This window comes from Musca autumnalis, unplaced genomic scaffold (assembly GCF_047663935.1).
Source record: "Musca autumnalis isolate F117 unplaced genomic scaffold, ASM4766393v1 scaffold_3, whole genome shotgun sequence".
NCBI classification, from domain to species: Eukaryota; Metazoa; Arthropoda; class Insecta; order Diptera; family Muscidae; genus Musca; species Musca autumnalis.
In genome coordinates this window covers 143,388,112-143,405,163 of record NW_027411866.1, presented here as the reverse complement: position 1 = coordinate 143,405,163, position 17,052 = coordinate 143,388,112, and the positions used below count along the sequence as shown (strand labels likewise).

Sequence of the window (17,052 nt, the reverse complement as noted above, 5' to 3'; positions counted from 1 at the left end):
CCACCTTATATTAATTCTGGACAAGGTCCAAAATTTGGACCAATTCAGTTCCTACGTTTATGAGATAACGCGCGTACAATGTTAGCGAATATGTTTTCACTTTAATCGGGGAGGTACTGGAAGAGGTGGACCGATAAGTACCATTTTGAACTTTGTCTAAGATTTGCAGAAATATTTTTTTAAACAACCCAGTATCCAGTTCGAATATTGTCGCGCACACCAATCACTACATATGGTGGCCGTATAGGTTCTTTTAAAGCTTTCAGGCAATTTTTTTTTTGCAGGAAGTATGAACATGCCTCTAAAAAACTTGAAAACTTGCTGTCCTCAAAGTGATTCGAGAGCAGGTTTTAAACTGAACTTTTCTGAAATTTTGTGTGGGAGGTATCCGAAGGAGTGGACCGATATAGTCCACATTCCAACATGATCTATGTCTAAATTTTTGTCGGCAGTAGTTAAATATAAAATTAAATATTAATTATGTTGGTTCAATTCAATTTTATACCAAATGAAAGCCAGATAGGTGAAAACCATGGTAGAATCATTACAAGGTAGGGCATAGCAAACAGCTGATTACAATTTTTTCTATTGGTTTGCTTATTCTTTCAAATCAGTATACACAAATTGTGTATGTATTTGTATGGTTTTGAAAAATATGACAAAACCCTGCCAGCATATGGAAGTGAGTTTCTCACTCCCTCGCCTAGGAAGTCACTCCGGAGACACCCCAAGGAAGATTGTCGGTGAATTACACAAACAATTTCTATAGCCTTATTGTGATTACCTTTTATCGCGTATGCCGACACTTCAGAGTGACTTCTGAGTGACTTCCAAGGCGATTGTTTACATTTATTTAATGATTCAAAACATTTGAATTAATATGGACATTTTTTCTATCTGTTGATTACATGAGACGGTGGTGCAGTGGTAGGCATACTCGCTTTGCACTCTGAAGGTCCGGGTTCGCTTCCCAAGTCAGGCAACTAAACATCACATTTTTAAAATGACAAAATTAATGTAGGCGGAAATTCCAATGAATAATTTCTATAAAAGAGCGTACGTTAAGAAAAATAAAAGTAAAAAATGAATAAAAAAAAATTAAATAAAAATAAAACTAAAAAAATTAAAATAAAAATAACTAGAAAAGAAATAAATTTTTTTTTTTTTGTAATTCTAAGAACTATCGCCGAAACGATCTTCTAGAAGTGTCGCTGGAGTAACTTCCAAGACGACACGCCGGCGTGGTTCATTTCTTCACCTGACCTACCTTCCAAATTATTGTACCATGGGTGAAAACCTTATTATCTCAATAAAAAATGTTTACGAGTAAAAAGCTTATGCACAGTGGTTGTGGTGTAGGGTATCACATAGTCTGCCCCGTTCCGGCTATGGCCTTTTCTCACATATTTGTCATTTATGCAAATATTTGAACTTGGACAAAAAACACAAAGGAGAGAATTCTAGTGGAAAAATAAAATATTGTTTGAAATGAGTTCATTTGAAGCTGCAAAACAAGCATGAGCTTCGTATGTGTGTCGGCATTTTGTAGAAATTTGTATGTATGTCTTGTGTGTGTTTTCTTCTTCTTCTTTTTTAACAGGCCGATGCACTGGGGTGTGTTTACAATGGCCATGTATATTTGTCCGAGATCCTTTATCATGGTGTTTACTATTGTTTGTATATTACTTCTAGTCCCAAAACAATCTCTGTATGTTTGTATACATTAGAATGAACGCAACATAGGACAACTGTTGTATTGTTCATTATCAAAAAATGCAAGGAAACAGTAGTACGGAGGGATAAAGTAAAGGAATAAGCTTAAGCAAAGAATTTCAAATATCAAACTTAAAGAGTATGGTATTTGGATCAAAGCTGAAATAAAATTTAGGACGGCATTCACACAATAGACGCTTAAAGCCTCCGCGGCAGTATCAGTACAAATACCGCTCAACTCTGCCTGCCTGATATGCCTGTTGCTGCAGAAGTTTATATCGGATCTCCCTCTGTGGATCATAAAGGTCTTTTCGATATACCAGGGCTTGGCGGAATCCCACTAAATGTTCTTCTAGACGGTTTTGCCTATAGCATCCATGCATATACTGTATCTAGAACACATTGTTGTGTTGACGTACTGGTAGGTCCACCGAAAACATAAGGAGGCACCCTGTTGCAGTTCTGGCAAGTTTGTAAGTTCTTCCATTGTCTTGATAAACCATAATGACGACGCATTGATTAACAAGGACTGACCTATTGCGTTGTTCGTGGTTAACACGGTTTCTTTATCTACTCCGCAAGTGCTGACGCTAAGGACTTGAAGACCTTGTTCTTACTTGCCATCATATTGGAGATAGGACTTTGAGGTAATTAGTGGTCGGAATTTTTGACCACTGCATCTGCATATGCAGTATAAATTTAATCTTCACAGTCCATGCATGGAAATTGTTATAAAAACCCATCATTATTTCAATGGTATCGGGAAGTCGTGAATTTGCTGAAAGGTAGAGGATAAACAGTCCCGGATATATCAACCCTACTTACTTACTTACTTACTTAGCTGGCCTTTTACAGAACATTTGTTCCATAAGCCGAACTAAGAAAAAATCTCCAATCCTCTCTGTTTGCTGCTGTATTTTCCCAATCTGGGATGTGTAGCTTTGTGATATCTCGTTTCACTTGTTCGCTCCAACGAAGCTTTGGCCTTCCAGATCTGCGAGAACCTCCATGCGGCCCGTATTTATACGCCTTTTTAGCGGGTTCATCATCACTCATTCTTATAACATGGCCTAGCCATCGCAATCGTTGTATCTCGATTCGTTCAACTATATTGATGTCATTGTATAGTTGATACAGCTCGATGTTCATACGACGCCGATATTCGCCGTCAACACAGATTGGCCCATAGATCTTTCGTAGAATTTTTCTCTCAAACACACAAAGCACTGCCTTATCTGCTTGAGCAAGTACCCATGCTTCGGAACCATACATTAGCACGGGTAGTATCAGTGTTTTGTACAGTGTTATTTTTGTTTGACGAGAGGTGGCTTTATTCCTAAACTGCTTACTCAGCCCAAAGTAGCATCTGTTAGCCAACACTATTCTTCTTCGTATTTCACAACTGATGTTATTTGTTGTGTTTATGGCGGTGCCGAGGTAGACGAAGTCCTTTACTACCTCAAAATTATAGGTACCAACATTCACAGATGGTGCGGTGTTTATGGACATATTACGCGTCGATACCATCAACTTGGTTTTTACGCCGTTTACTGCCAGACCAACTTTAGCAGATTCTCTTTCGACTTTTGCAAAGGTGTCAGTTACTTCCTTTACCGATCGACCCATGATGTCAATGTCGTCGGCATAAGCCAGTAACATGTGGCTGTTCGTGTATATTGTTCCATTTCTTTTGACCTTCGCGTCTCGTATGACCTTTTCCAGTAGGATGTTAAATAGATCACACGACAGGCCGTCTCCTTGTCTGAAACCTCTTTTGGTAGTAAACTCTTCGGAGAGGTTCTTTCCAATTTTAACTGAGGATCTCGTCTCAGTTAATGTCATTCTACAAAGTCGAATGAGCTTTGCAGGAATACCAAAATCAGACATGGCTTGGAACACCTTTGAACGTATAGGGCTGTCGAATGCTGCTTTATAATCGACGAAAAGATGGAAGGTGTCGATCTGCATTTCTTGGGTCTTTTCCAGGATTTGTCTCAAGGTAAATATCTGGTCAATGGTGGATTTGCCAGGTCTAAAGCCGCACTGATAAGGTCCAATAATTTCATTGACCATAGGCTTTAGTCTCTCACACAATATGCCAGATACTATCTTATATGCAATAGGGAGCAGACTTATGCCCCTATAATTGGAGCACACAGTCTTATCACCCTTCTTGTGGACTGGACATAGGATGCTCACGTTCCAATCGTCGGGTACGCGTTCTTCCTGCCAGATGGTGCTAACTAGCTGATGCATACACCTTATCAGCGTGTCGCCTCCGGTTTTGAACAGCTCGGCTGGTAGGCCATCTGCTCCTGCCGCCTTATTATTCTTCAGCCGGTTTATTGCTGTCATTACCTCATCTTGGCTGGGCGGTATACATTCAATACCATCATCTGGGATTGGATCTGTGGTATCTTCGCCGTCTTCACTGCTATCGGATACCAACAGTTTGGAAAAATGTTCTTTCCATATCCTGAGCACACTATCTGTATCAGTTACCAAATTACCTTGTTGATCTCTACAGGAGGATATTCCTGTACCAAAGCCATCAGTTTGATGCTTCACTCTTTGGTAGAATTTTCGGACTTCGTTCTGTCTCCTGTACATCTCCATTTGTTCACACTCCCTCTTTTCCATTTCTCTCTTTTTCCTGCGGAAAAGACGTTTCTCCTCTCTCCTTTTCTCCCGATACCTCTCTCGTGCGCTACGCGTTGCTACTGATTGTAAAGTAGCCCTATATGCCGCATTTTTTTCTTCGGTAGCAGCACGGCACTCCTGGTCATACCACGGATTCTTTGGTGGAGGTCTCTGGTATCCAAGTACTGATTTTGCGGCTGTTTGCATGGAGTGGGCAATATTTTGCCATTGTGCTGATATGTTATCGGGACGAGAAGCGCTATCATTAAGCAATTGGGTCAGTTGAGTGGAATATGCTGTGGCTATCTGTTGTGTTTGCAGCTTGGCGATGTCCAACTTTCGTGTTGTTTCTGTCCGTGCTTTATTTGCAACGTTTAGACGGGTACGTACCTTTGCTGCAACGAGGTAATGGTCCGAATCTATGTTTGCTCCTCGGAACGATCGTACATCCAACACGCTCGATGAATGTCTTCCATCTATCACAACGTGATCAATTTGATTTATTGTTCTTTGGTCTGGAGACAGCCAAGTGCCCTTATGAATATCGAGATGCTTAAATCTGGTACTGCTAACTACCATGTTTTTTGCCGCTGCGAAGTCTATCAGCCTCATTCCATTGTCTGATGTTTCACTATGTAGACTGAATTTCCCAACTGTTTGTCCAAAGATATTCTCCTTTCCAATTTTGGCATTAAAATCGCCTAGAACAATTTTAATGTCATGGGCAGGACAACGGTCATATGTTTCTTCTAAGCTCTCGTAGAATATATCTTTGGTCTGTTCGTCCTTGTCTTCGGTTGGGGCATGAGCGCAGATAAAGCTGATGTTGAAGAATTTTGCTTTAAATCGAATTGTAGCAAGTCTTTCATTCACTGGGGTGAAGCTGGAGACCAGATGTTTTAACCTCCGACCAACTACAAAACCGCAACCAAACTCATGCTTTGTGTCATGGCAGCTATAATACAGTGCGTCACCTTTAGGTGTTGTTGTGACATCTTTCCCAGTCCATCGTATTTCCTGTATGGCAGTAATATCGGCTTTGTACTTTCCAAGTACGTCTGCCAATGCGAAGACTGCACCTTCTCTATAAAGAGTGCGAACATTCCAGGTGCAGATTCGCAGATCATGGTCCTTAAAACGTTTGCGGGGTTCGTCAACTTTAGAGGGGTTTGTTTTTATTTTCTTTCGTTTTTTCATAGTAGGCTGTTTTTTTCTAGGGGAGGGTTACTAACCCGACGCCCAAACCCAAGTTTTTAACGTTCTTATGGGTGAACGCGCGGCACATGTTAGCTCACTACCTTTAACGGGTGTTAAAGGCAGTTCCCCAGGTGACACCACGGGGAGGTCAGTGTCCACTTGAGATGAAAGAGGGACCAAGATAAATCCTGGGCTTTGCCATGTTAAAACCGGTCAGGACCGTTCCTTGGTATCTTCCATCCCCTACGTCACCCGGATATATCAACCCTTCTTTGGGAAAATGCCTGATTTATTCTACGGGGTTTGAGCTTCTTTTTTTTCGACCACGTGTCTAGTTGGTGACCAAACGTTTGAACAACGCCGCAGGGTGGTATTTTCGAAATATTCGGTCATCTAAGCATGACTGACGGTAACAGTTCTACGGCACGGCCTGCTCTGGTTGAGACCTCGATCAAAATGTGTGGAAAAGGCTCGCAGTTTTGTTGAGATCCTGCATCCGCAGGGGATGGAGTAACACCTCGAGTATTTTTGCTACTTGTAACAAAGTGAGATCGACCTGTATGATTCACCGTTCCTGACATTTATTTTATCTAGCTGTTTTGGTCTTACCATTGTAAGCGCTTTGGTTGATTTTGCGTTTGATATAACTTCTGCAGCATCACCCATCGTTAGCTATGATGTAATAGATCGCAAACCACATAAAACGATCTATTTCGACCTGTCGTTGTCGAGGTGCTCAAAGAATAGTGGGCTAAAATAAGCAGCGCACATCTTCGGATCTGCCAGAACCACGAAATTAAACATAACAATCGTCCGATCCAATGTTGTGGCACTTAGCACTTTTTTTAGGAAATTAGGTCTTATTTCAGGTATCCGATTAGCAGGAATATGGCAGCAGGGATAATGCCTCGGAAATTCCTCTTAGCTACCTGAAAATCGGAGAGATTGGGTAGTTATCTAAAGCATCTGTTATTAAATGTTCTGAATACTTGTCAATTGGTTAAGAAAAGGTTATGATGTCGGGTTGTCTCTTGATGGAGATGAGGTTAGGGAGATGATCTGCCCAAGGAAATTTCGGATTAACAGTCACAACATTCGTCACACTAGTGACACGAAGGATGTGTCAGGCTAACTATAGCTGTCCATCGAATCCTGGTGGCAGCACCCTTATTTGCGATTAAAAATTTGAGGTAATATATCGAGCCCTTCCCGCGAAAAAGATGTAAGCGCCATTTTTTCGATTTTTTTTTACTGAAATCGATAAAGAATATTCCAACACATCATCTCCCAAATTTTTAGAACTCTGCCATGCGCCGTTACGAAATTAGAGCAAAAAAAAAAATTTTGATGTAAGCGCCCTTTTTGTTTTGTTTACATTTGTAGTTGACATCGAATTGTTGCTTACATCAAAATTGCACATTAACATATCATATAGCGAAAATGATGTAAGCGACTCAAGTTACCGTTATATTGAACTTATTCCACAAATTATTTATTTTTTTAGTAAATAAGATTTATTAACGGAACTATACCAAAATTTAATAAAAAAATTTGTTTAGATCGAAAGTTATTCAATAAAAACCGTCTCCTCTAAAATTTGCTTTTTGTCGCTTACATCTTTTTCGCGGGAAGGGCTCGATATATGCTCAGCCAGCGCAATGCCTCTTGGGTCATTTTCTTCAAACACCAGCCGGTATCGCCTTCCCACAGTGTCTTAATGCTAGGCGAACATATCAGTTAATCTGCGGGATATACACATTAATATGTATAAATGTCGTTTTTACAGTGTTTTATTTAACTTGCCTTGGTGTGTGTTTAGTTCAAATCTGGTAACTCATTTTTAACATGGTTGCAGTTGACCAATCGAACTAAAATTTTGCACACTTCTCAGATTTGGAAGACAATACACGAATATTAGATCAAAACCAATATTGGTCCATTTTTACACTGTTTTACAGTGTTTTATCTAATTTGCTTTTCAAATCTGGTAACTAATTTTTCACACAGTTGCAGTTGAGCAATCGAACTTAAAATTTGCACACATTTCAGAATTGGATGACAATACATGAATATGAAATCAAAACCAATATTGGACCATTCTTACAGTGTTTTTACGGTGTCTAACTTAACCCCCTTTTCAAATCTGGTAACTGATTTTTAAAGCGGTTGCAGTTGACCAATCGAAGTAAAACTTTGCACACTTTTCAGATTTAGATGACAATACGTGAATATGAAACCAAAATCAATATGGGTCCATTTTTTCCTATAGCTCCCATATAACGGTACCACCCGATTTCCGGTATTTTGCTTTTCAAATCTGGTAACTCATTTCCCACACAGTTGCAGTTGACCAATCGAACTAAAACTTTGCAAACTTTTTAGATTTGGATGACAATACATGAATATGAAATCAAAACCAATATTGGTCCATTTTTACAGTGTTGTACAGTGTTCAATTTTACATGCTTTTCAAATCGGGTAACTCATTTTTAAGACAGTTGGAATTGACCAAGCGAATTAAAACTTTGCACACTTTTCAGATATGAATGACAATACATGAATATGAAATCAAACCCAATATTGGTCCATATTTACACTGTTTTACAGTTTTTTATCTAATTTGCTTTTCAAATCTGGTAACTCATTTTTCACACAGTTGTAGTTGACCAATCGAACTAAAACTTTGTACACTTTTCAGATTTGGATGACAATACATGAATATGAAACCAAAATCAATATCTGTCCATTTTTTTCTGTAGCTCCCATCCAGCGGTACCACTCGATTTAAGGTATTTTATCGTCATTTTAAGCCCGTATTGGCTTCTTTTTGACAACTAGGTACAGAAACGTACCCATTAAAAATTATGGACATAGATCCAGGTTTTGGTATAGCCCCCATATAGCGGTACCGCCCGATTTCAAGTGTTTTATGGATTTTATCTTCATTTTTATACCGAATTGCGTGTAAATTGCCATTTGGAGATTCCAGTGGTACAGAAATTTCTCCACCAAAAATTGTGACATAGGTCCAGGTGTTGGTATAGCCCCTATATTACGGCTCCGACCGATTTCAAGTGTTTTTGTCTTAATTTTTGGGCCGAAATGGCTGTAACTTTGATTTCGAGTTCCCAACTTCTCCACCAAAAATTGTGGACATAGGTCCAGGTTTTGATATAGCCCCTATAAATGGTACCACCCAATTTCAGGCATTTTAAAGTTTGTATCTACATTTTCGGCCTAAATTGGTTATGGGGTTCCGTTGAAAATTGAAAGAGCATGTTGAGAGGGGATAGTTCGGAGGAGGTAGTTCGGCGGTGGTTTTTCGGTGTAAGTTGTTAGGAGTTAAAGTGAATGTTGTTCGGAAGTTCTGAGGAGTTTGTTTGAAAGTTCGGATGAGGTTGTCCGGAGGAGATTTTTCGGAAGATTGGATGAGGTTGTTCGGAAGATCGGTGGAGGTTGTTCGAAGGGGTGGTGTAATGAAGGTGGATGTTAGGAACTTCCACCACCTCCGAAATTCCAAACAACCTTCTCCGAACTTCCCCTTCTCAACTTGCCTTTTCCACATTCAGTCTAACTTGTTCACTACTACACACATCCACACACACAAGCACACAAACGGTCAAAAAATAAATACTTATTTCAAAATCTGACCCATGTACACAATTTTGGTGGGGACGTTTCTGTACAACTGGGAACTCGAAGACAAAATCCTCAAAACAACTTAAATCGGGTGGTACCGCAATATGGGCACCATCATTCAATATCATTTATAATCTCAAGTATATACAAAAAATTGAAAATCTTAAAAAAATGTATTTACAAAAAAATTAAAAATAATTATAAAATTAATAAGTTTCAGTGTTCTATTTTTAAATGCACTAAAAACTAGAAAATAAGTATGTAATTAAAAAATTAAGTAACAGTGTTTTATTTATAAATGCACTTAAAAATAGAAAATAATTTTGATGATGGAATCTCTCAAATAAAACGCTTGCCGTTCAATATTATCACAAGTTTTAATTTAAATGCAAGCGTTTTATTTGAGAGATTCCATCATCAAAATTATTTTCTATTTTTAAGTGCATTTATAAATAAAACACTGTTACTTAATTTTTTTTAATTACATACTTATTTCTGTTTAAGCCGGTTCATAGAACCGGCCTTACCGTTATTTTGTTCATCAATTATTTTAGCTGGTGTCGACAAGATTTGTGGTACTTTTGGGTTAACAACATTTTTTGAAATTGTGTGTCCGAGATACGACTAGAATTGGGCAGATATAGTCCACATTATAATCTGATCTACGAACTTGATTACGAGGAAAACAAATTTGAACCAAAGCGAAAAACTGTCGTGAGCACCATTTTGCGATTGTTTTATATTCCTGTGGGGGAGGTCCCGGAGGGAGTGGACAGATTTGGTCCATCTTCGATCTTGATCTAAGATTGAACAAAATATTACTAGTACCGAGAGTTCGTCCTAACATATTTCTGTTCTCAAGACATTACATAGATGAGGCACATTTTGGATTATATCGAAGTGATATGCTCTCGGTCATATTTGGTGAATAACAAGTCTACCCTTACCCCTCGGTTCTGTTGGTAGTAAATACTTTGTTATGTCTTTCCTCTTACCACTGTTCTACGGCCCTATCTCTACAGTGTAGAATCACCGCAACAAGGCAGTGCATAAAATCATTTCATAAACAAATCATTCATTTCACAGAGTTAAAAATTCCGTTAGCATAATCGAATATGCAAAAATCAACATACTCCAATGACTACCAATGATTACATTTGTTTTGCTCAAACAATCGTTTAGATCGTTCACAAATATGTATGCATTAAAAACTACTAATCAGTGGTGGGTGAATGTAAAAAAAAAACACCGATTGAATAGAGAGTAGTTCCGCTACATTGGATAGAGTATGAGAGAACAGTAAACAACAATAACGCAACAGTAACAACATAGTCAAAATTTATTATGGGAGAGATGTGTTCCTTTGTTATGCAAAGGCTGTGCTAGGCAAAGAGAGAACACGTTTCGTTTTTTTGTTGCGGCATTGTACAGGATTGGACATAAATGTCATTACATTTGATCAACGATGCTCAGGCCATACGAAAAAGTATAAACAAACCACTCTTCTCCTTTCTTTATTTCTTCTGCCGAGGTTTAACAATAGAAATGGTGGCTTATCACTATCAACACACTGAATATTTTGAGCATCTTTGCATTTGACATGTTTATTTTTTTCTGTTCCTTTTGATTATGCTGTTCTCACTAATTGTATATTTCTACATACTCGAAACGAAGTCGACACGAACAATAGAATCATGAAGCGATTGTTTTGACGAAACAGTAAATTGATTACCTAACACTCCGTTTAATATTGAATCAATATGAGTCATTGTGGACTCTCAACAGAGTGTTGATTACATTCTAACGCAAAAAAAGGAGTAGCGGTGTGTATTAGTATCCCATTCTTTTGTGCATATCGCAACTCAAAAAAATGAAACCGGTTGCAGGTCACTGCTCTACACATTGCATTGTCGCCAACCAGCCTTAAATGTCCAGCCATGTGCAATGACTAGCTGTGTTGTTTAACAAATTTCAAGGTCCTTGCTATGTTTTGTCAGAATTCCCAACTCGATGTTCTAGTCTGTAGTTAATGTTGTTGTTGTGTTTTCATTTAGCTTTGTTGGCACTTTTTTTCTCTCGGCCATATAAAGACAATAATGCAGTTAAGGATAAATTAAGAAAATACAACTGGAAATAAATATTTGCAATTTTCTCGAAACGGGACAAAGAAATAGGCAGACAGACAAACGGTTAAATACAGATCATACAGATAGAAATGGATGCAACAAAGGGATGTAGCACCAACTGAACAAGGTCTTTGACTGTGTAAGCTTTAGGCTTTGAGTTTTCAACTGCAGCATTTGTTTGTAGTCTCGTGGTGGTGAACGGCATTGTAGTTTGTGGTTGTAGTACTACTAATGCTATTTGCAGTTCATTCTTAATTCCCTTTCTTCTTTCATGAAGACAATATAAGTGCAACCACTTTATCCCTTCCATGGTTTCTTTGCTGATTCATCAAAGAAATACTAAATGTTTAAATTCCTTTAAAGAGTATTAAAATCAATTCATTTGTCTAGTGGACTTATATGCTATTGTTTTTAAATTGTTGTAGTTAGGTGTTTGCTTCTTATTAGAATGTAATATCTTAATTTCATTGGGAGAGACTTCCAATGCCCCGGTAAAAAACTGGGAGCAACGTAAGACGAATAATTAAAGAAAATGTAAAACGACATATTTTGCATTTACTAGTAAGTAGAGACTATATATGGCACGGACCGGCCAGGTGATACCTGGCTCAATGACCACTCATGTTTGACAACGTTACGCTGACTTATCCAAAGAGGTGCGCAAATTAATACTAAAACATCTGGATAAACCGGATGTTGAGTACCTCATCTATCACGACCTTGGTCACGACCTTGGTCAAAATTAAGTACTTCGGAATACAAATTTATTGATGAGAATTTATAGTAAACATTTCAATTTGAATGCATTTGAATTATGGTATTGATTTGTCAAGTAATTTTGTCCATGGGAAGGTTCAAATCCGATAATTGTTGGAAATATGTATTTTTGTCCTTATTTTAATAAAATTAATAACTTGTATTATGCTCCATAATTTTAGTATTTAAAGTAATTTATCGTTCTAAACTAAATTATTTAAGTTGCTTCGGATGTAATAAACATGGATTTGATTTTGTTTGGAAGTAAATTGTGATCATATGGTGTTTACAGCTACCCAAGTCGGTGGTACTTAGTACATCGATTTTCTGAACCAAATTTTAAAATTAGCGGAGTGGGGAAAATTGTATAAAAGTGTATATCGATATTATTTCTTGTTTGAGTTGTGAAAAGTGAGTACTTCAAACGTATAAAGGTTCTAGCTGCAGAGGTTTGCAGAAGAACATGTTATTTCTCTTTTTCAGCGACCACCTCACTCAGGGGTTACCCCCTATTTTAACAAAGCGCTTTGCGGTGTTGGCTATAGCGCGAAAACGAATGAACCGATCATCATACATTTTTGTGGGCTTACTAAGTACATAATAATCTTGCTTTAAAATGAGAGACTTTTAACAATATTAATTTTTTATGGGAGCTATATGAAGGCGTGGATCAATGCAGACAAAATTTCTACTTGAAAGTTTTTTGACTAAATACCAAATTTTAGTAATTTTGGTTTAATAATGAGGCTAAAATCTTCAGAATACCGATTATCGGCAGTACCTTTCTATGGGGGCTATATCAAAATGTGGACCTTCACCCAAAATTCTCAGTAGGAATATTTCATACCTCTGCTGAAAACTAACCACCAAATTTCAGTAATTTCGGTTGGTCATTATGACTAAAACTTTCAAAATACTGAAAATATGGAGGTACGGTTCTATGGGGGCTTTATCAAAACATGGACCGACAATCCCAGTTTTTTGTCCTGGAGATTGTAAGTCAATAATAGGTACGTGTATCATAATTGATGCACCTACAACAACTCCTTCTATTTTTGGCAACAGATAATATGAACTCGCGACATAGTGCATCGTACACAAAGTCTCGAAAATGATCGGGGAGGTCCCGCTACTGATACCGTCAGCAAAGGTGAAGTGTGGTACCGTAAGCAGGACATCACTGCAACAGCTGTCACACTTTGATGTAGCCCCATATAAAGGTACCACCTGATTGAACACTTTTTATACCCCCCACCACTTTTTATACCACGACCACCCCCCCCCCCCATATTTAGTTTGCCATTCCGTTTTTAACTACTCGAAATAATCATTGTAGACCCCACAAACTATATACATATATTCTTAATCAGCGTGCGATTCTTCATCGATATAGCCATGTCCGTTCGTCTGTCCGTCTGTGTAAATCACTCTAGCGTCCGAACGGATTGAAGTAGGTGGATGAAATTTTGGTAAAATCTATTATATGTACGTAGGACTTTTGGTATTTTGGGTCTCCAGAGGCTAAAAACATTTCTACCAAAGTTTGTTTATAAAGGTCCACGTTTTGGTATAGCCCCCATATAACGTCCCATATATAGTACGCGTCACTTTAAGATATTTTAATTGTATTAGTCCCATTTGACCACAGAATCGGTTGAAGTGGCTGAAATTTGGTATTTAGTCTTTTTCCGCGCTACAAAAATTTCTCTCAGAAATTTGTCGGTAGAGGTCATAGAACGGTACCTCCTGATTATCGGTGTTTTGAATTTTGTAGCCTCATTATTTCACCGAAGTGCTGTAAATTGGTATTTAGTCTTTTTCTGGGCTACAAAAATTTCCCTCAGAAATTTGTTGGTATACGTGCACGTTTTGGGGTTACCCCCATAGAACGGTATATCCCAATTGTCGGTATATTTAAGGTTTTAGCCTCATTATAACACCGAAATGGCTGCAAGATAGTACTTAGTCTTCGTTCAGGGTATAAAACTTTCCACCTGAAATTTGTCGGTATTGGTCCATGTCTTCATGTAGCCCCCATAGAACGGTACCTCCCGATTTTCTACATATATGTAGCTCGTTCCCCACCAAAATAGCTGATATTTGGTACTAAGTTTTTGATATAGGTCGGCGTCCTCAAATACCCCCACCGTACCTTCCGTTTTGCGGTATTTTGAAAGTTGTGTCCTCAATATACCACCGATATGACTGAAATTTAATATTTAAACTGCCATGGGTGTATAAAATATTGCAGAAGAGAATTTTCAGTATAAGCCCTTTTCTCCATAACCCCCATAAAAGCGTACTTCCCGATTTTTGGTATTTTAAGTTTGTGAAATCAATATCCCATAGAAACGAATGAAATTTAATATTTGGTGGAATAAAACTTCCCCCTGAAAATTTCCGATATAGTTCCATGTTTTTATATACCCCCATAGAAAGATCACTCCCAATTTTCGGTATTTTGAAAGTTTTAGCCACATTATTCGATAGGAATAACTGAAATTTGGTACTCAGTATTACTCCAGAGATATAACGGTACAGGTTAACGTTTTATACAGCCTCAATAGAACGCTGCTCCCGATGTTGTTAACAATCCAAATCCAGAATATCCACAAATTGATATAGTCCTAATTTTTAGATTAGATAATTTATTCATTTGGAGTATCCGCGGTTGAAAAACTTTTGCACCTTAAGTTGTGGACAGGAACGGAAATAATTATTTCATTTTAGTTAAAAATATTTTATGGTGGAGGGTATAAAAAGTACAAACTTAACTACTTTTAACTTGTTGGTTGTTTTTCTTTCTAACCTTAACACACATTTGCTATAATTATTTAAACTGCAGAAGTTGTCAACACTGAATTGTGTATTATGACAGCTTCTTCAAACAACACAATTAAATGTTTTGTTATACTGGAGAGTATGAGAGAGAATGAACGAATAGTAATAACAATAATAAAAATACAAGACAGTTATATGAGTGGAATTGGAGGGAAAATTGCAAAACAATGCTACCTGATTTAGCTGGACTACAATAACCTAAAGCTAAAGATGAAAAAGCACAAACAAAAATTTTGGTAAAAAAGACGTACTGACCTGACCTACTACTGTGAAGCTGCAAATCCGAAACAGCGGCGACAACAGCAGCAACGGAAGACTGTTGGCTCCATTGGAGTTCAAACAGAGTTTGGTGCAATGTTCCGAAAATGTCACACACTTGAAAGTGTCACACGCTCATGTTACCACTTTTTTCACCTCTTACAGATAAAATATAAATAGAATTTTTAAAACGAGTGGCACTTTTATTGGTGTTGGCTTTTTTGGGCACTTTTTATAAATAATTCATCACCTAAATATATTTTTTCTAATCGAAGATTAGTAACACCGAATGTAATGTTTCAATATTTTCCCATTTTAATTTATTTATCGCCATTGTAAATTTAAAATTATTTTCGATCACATCATGTCTGATTTCTTGATGAACTTACAGTTTAACATCAAGTCACAAGCTGTAATACGTAAAACTAATCCAGAAAACGAAACATACGAAACACATCTTTCAATCGCAAATACGGAAACAACTTTGCGTCTCGAGCGTAAGTTGTCAACTAAACCCTTTGAAGTCAAAGCAATGTTAACAACATTGCAAAAACTGAGCTTCCAATATTTTGTTAAGTATTGGCGCAGTATTAACAATGGGACTCCAAATAGGATATAACATTACTGGGGGAAATGTAAAGCATATATTTGATTCTCTCTCTCTCTCTCTCTCTCTGCCTTGCAGACAAAATATAATCCTTCCAATACGTGTTTGTTATTATGTTATTAAGTTATTTCTGTACTTTAGCAGAGATGCATCTTATAATTAGGCTCTTATTTGTGATTGTGCTTCCCATTCACATTGAAAAGAGAAAAGTAACAAAATAACCTTATTTATGTTAGTTGTTATTATGCAGACTTATTTTAGCTTGATATGTGCACTGTTAAACTCACTTTCTCGTGAATTTTATGTTATTCCCCACATCTGATATCCATTGGAACACTTTCTTGGGCACAACTAACTTCCATTAACATGTAAGTCTGCTGCATCTGCTGCATGTTATTTGTGTGCTGCTCCTATTTGTTCCGTTATCAAGTTACATTGCATGTCTTCAAAGAGCAATGTTACAGATTCTTCAAACTCCTGCAAACTTTTGATTTTAAGTGTTTTGACTTTGTCTTTGTTTTCTTGTGAACCACCTTGCAGACCGGTTACTGACCTTTCTTAACTTTCCATTTTAAAACATAATACAAGGAATTTATTTTCGATAAAAAAACTACATTTTTTCACCACGGAACGGTCGTGACCGGCTTTAACATGGCAAAGCCCAGGATTTTTCTTGGTCCCTCTTTCATCTCAAGTGGACACTGACCTCCCCTTGGTGTCACCTGGGGAGCTATATTTTACACCCGTTAAAGGTAGTGAGCTAACATGTGCCGAGCGTTCACCCATAAGAACCTTAAACACTTGGGTTTTGGTCGCCGGGTTAGTAACCCTCCCCTAGAAAAAGCAGCCTAATATGAAAAAACGAAAGAAAAAAAAGCAAACCCCTCTAAAGTTGACGAACTCCCCAAACTTTTTAAGGACCATGATTTGCGAATCTGCACCTGGAATGTTCGCACTCTTTACAGAATAGGTGCAGTCCACGCATTGGCAGATGTACTTGAAAAATACAAGGTCGACGTTACTGCCATACAGGAAATACGATGGATTGGGAAAGGCGTCACAACAACACCTCACGTGACGCACTGTATTATAGCTGCCATCACACAAAACATGAGTTTGGTTGCGGAGTTGTATTTGGTCGGAGATTAAAACATCTGGTCTCCAGCTCCACCCCAGTGAATGAAAGACTTGCCCCAATCCGATTAAAAGCAAAATTCTTCAACATCAGCTTTATTTGCGCTCATGCTCCATCCGAAGACAGGCCAAAGATATATT

The 17,052-nt window shown here is 37.8% G+C and overlaps 1 long non-coding RNA gene across 1 annotated transcript in view; it reads right to left on the bottom strand.

Moving 5' to 3' along the window:
• LOC141397852 (uncharacterized) overlaps window positions 1-15,587 on the bottom strand; it is a 172,078-nt gene extending 156,491 nt beyond the window's left edge. Inside the window, exon 1 of the long non-coding RNA XR_012411528.1 lies at window positions 15,168-15,587. This is a non-coding gene — a long non-coding RNA (uncharacterized lncRNA). The remainder of the gene's footprint in view (window positions 1-15,167) is intronic.
• Between the last annotated feature and the right edge of the window lie 1,465 nt (window positions 15,588-17,052).